The sequence below is a fragment of the Nicotiana attenuata genome, chromosome 6 (genome assembly GCF_001879085.1).
Source record: "Nicotiana attenuata strain UT chromosome 6, NIATTr2, whole genome shotgun sequence".
In the NCBI taxonomy this organism is placed as follows: domain Eukaryota; kingdom Viridiplantae; phylum Streptophyta; class Magnoliopsida; order Solanales; family Solanaceae; genus Nicotiana; species Nicotiana attenuata.
Genome location: NC_031994.1, coordinates 81,222,548 through 81,226,237, shown reverse-complemented (window position 1 = coordinate 81,226,237; position 3,690 = coordinate 81,222,548).

The window sequence follows — 3,690 nt, the reverse complement described above, 5'->3', positions numbered from 1 at the left end:
ACCAAACCTTGTCCGAATGACCTGAAATTTTGCACACACTTCACAAATGATACTATGAACCTACTACAACTTTCGAAATTTCATTCCGACTCCGATATCAAAATTTTCACTGCCGACCGAAAATCACCAAATTTCCAATATCGCCAATTCAAGCCTAATTCTACCACGGACCTCCAAATCCCATTCCGGATGCGCTCCCACGTCCAAAATGACCTAATGGAGCTAACCAAACCATCAAAATTCACATCCAATATTGTTTACACATAAGTCAATATCCGGTTGACTTTTCCAACTTAAACTTCTAAATGGGAGACTAAGTGTCTCATTCCACACCGAAACCACTCCGGACCCGAGCCAACCAACACGATACGATGAAATACAGCTGAGGAACATAATAGGGAGCAAAAATGGGAGAAACGGGGCTATAACTCATGTAACGACTAGCTGGGTCGTTATAGTGCTTCTATTTGTTGGGACTACGTACACACGAGGTGACGAGAGTCCGTACGTAGCTACTAGTTATGCCTATGTCCGGGTACTTCTAGGTTTACACTATGATTTGCTGATACCGTTATTTGATCTTGTTATTTCTTGCCTTGAAAGGAATTTAGATCGAGTATGCTTATTAAATGCCTTGGAAAGAGTTGAAATTGAGGATTTCGGAACATGAAACTTTTCATTTGGATTTCATATGTTGAAAAGAATTAAAGAATATTATAATAATAATTATTTGAGAAATTCTATGTGCAACCGTGTCGCAAATATATTTTGCAAGCGGGATAAATTTCGACTACTCTCATGGGAGCGGGCCGTTCGCCTCGGCAGGTTAAATAGATGCATCTATGGTTCGGGCTGTTCGACCCTCGGTAGTGCACAGTTTATATTTATATGTTGGTTCAGGCTGTTCGACCATCGGTAGTGCTCGGTTTATACTTATATGTTGATTCGGGCCGTTCGACCCTCAGCAGTGCTCAGTTTATACTTATATGTTGGATCGGGCAGTATGACCTCGGCATGATTGAATTGATTGCTCTGAAATTTATAATAGATACTATTGCCTATTTGGCTTGAGATAAATTGTTAAATGATGAGGAGTAAATTTGGATATTTTCTTAATTATAAAAGAATTTCTTACTTCAATTATTGAGCTTACAGCCGTTTTATATAACCTATGTTTAAATCATATCATTTGCATTTTAATTATAGCCCATAATAAGTGTCGGAGTTGACCCCTCGTCACTACTTCTTCGAGGTTAGACTGGATACTTACTGGGTACGCATTATTTTCGTACTCATACTACACTTGCTGTACATTTTGTTGTATAGGCACATGTATGTCTGGTGGCCTAGTGGGCGCAGCGGCGCGGTTGATACGGGGACTTAGGTGAGCTATATCTTATGTTACGATCCGCAGCCAGCAGAGTCTCCTTCTGAGTATTTATATTTTCTCTCCTGTCCAAATGTTGTATTCCAGATAATGTATTTCACTTTATTTTTCTAGTTGATGCTCATGCACTTGTGACACCGGGTTCTGGGATGATTATGCGTTATTCAGTATTGAAATTTGCTAAAAATATTATTATTTACTCTGTGAATTTCATCATATATTTTTAGTTGAAGGAAATTATGATTTCAAAAATATTAAAATGAGAACTAAATTAACTAGTTGGTATTGGCTTGCCTGACAGTGGTGTCCGACGCCATCACGACCTCTAATAGATTTTGGGTCGTGACACCAACTCCGTTTCTCACCAAATTTGACAGACATGTCATAAATATAGTAGAGGACCTATACTAGGTTCCGGAACCAAAATACGAACCCGATATCAATAAAGTCAAACATTGGTCATACTTTCAAAGTCATTAAGCTTTTAGACTTTCAAATTCAACAAAATGCGATAACTCGGGTTAGGGACTTCCGAATTTGATTCCAGGCGTACGCCCAAGTCCAAAATCACGATACAGATCCACCGGGACTGTCAAAACACGATCCGGATCCGTTTGCTCAAAACGTTGACTGAAGTCAACTCAAATGAATTTTAATGCAAAAATTTCATATTTTCTTAGTTTTTAACATAAAAGCTTTCCGGAAAAATACCCGGATTGCGCACGCAAATCGAAGAGGGCTAAGATGAGGTATTTAAGGCTTCAAAGCATAGAATTAGGTTCTAAAACATAAGATGACCTACCGAGTCATCACAAAGCATTACACAGTTAGATGGCTATGAATATGTTTTTTCTATGACCCCTTTGTTTTTAATGTTTTTATACAAAACTTGTAACAAAAGGGGCTAAGTTCACTAGACTTATCCCTTTAACTATCATAACTATGCACAATGTGTGTAGCATTAATAACATTATCTTTAATTTGAATAAGAGGTAAAGTAAACGCATATAAGTGTTCTCATTTTTAATTATAAATTTAGTTCAAGTTTGATTTGGTACAAATTATTAATTTTTATCTTTTTTTTTCGTTAAAAAATATGAGGAATGAGGTATGGACAAGACGGAAACAAGCTCAATATGAAGTTATTTCTCTCTATTTTATTTTTGTTAAACGTCCTAAAACGTGACAGTCCAAGAAATTAGGAATGAAATGAAATAAATGACCAACAAGGGTCGTGGTAGAGTGACACTCCATTTTTAACCAGAGGTTTTTGATTCTAACTTTGAGTATGAAATCGTCTTTATTAATGAATATTTTATATCCAATGTGGGACTTTGCGATGCAAATCTGAATTAATCGCGTCCGATGTGAGTATCGGATACTGTATGGGAACCCAAAAAAATGAAATAATGACAGAGAAAATCCATGAAAAGATCTTTATTTCAGTTCCGTAGGCTTCATACAAGACAATTAGTCACTCTTTTTTTTTTCTTTTTATTGCAAGAAGCGTGTCTATCTCAGCTCAAGCCTTCCCCTCCATTGCTTGCTCTAAAATAGTATACAAAATTTAAATTCATTTTCTCTTGCCTCTGTATGTATTGGTAAATATCTTTTTCCATAGTTAAACTTACCTTTCCTTCAAAGTTCAAAGCACACATCTTTTCATTCTCTTTCATTCTCATTTGACCAGCATGCAGATACACTTCTTTGAATAAATATTTCACTATCTGTAGAATAACTCATGAATTAATCAGCTAGCTTTAACCTTCTTCTCTTTAACTTTTATTTTTGAGAGAAATGACATCTTTTTTTTTTTCCAATTTCATCAGTTAGATAATTCTTTCTCGTTAAACAAACTGATGGGACAATGAACTATAAAAATCATTTGAGGGCAATATTTATGATCTTGTTAAATTTCATAAAGTGGAAATAAGAATTCTTGAATGGAGAGCAAAGAATAGTTAAGGAAAGTTGAACCCCAGCTTTGTTTTGTTAAAGATTAGTTTATCACGTAGGAAATAATCTTAGGATAAAAAGAACCCAAGGTATACATATCGAGAAGGAAATTGCGTTTCTTTTTATTACTGTAAAGGGAAAGTAAATTTAGATTAGATAGTGAAAAAATTTCACAGTAGATACATCAGTTTAGTAAGGTCAGCTATATATGACAAGGGTAAGAATCTTCCACTTTCAAAATACAGAAGGGAGACATTTAATTCTTCATTTTGATGTCATATTTGATTTTACTACTACGAGTGCATGACTAGCTTTGTGACAGCTTGTGAAACATTGATAGCAATCTA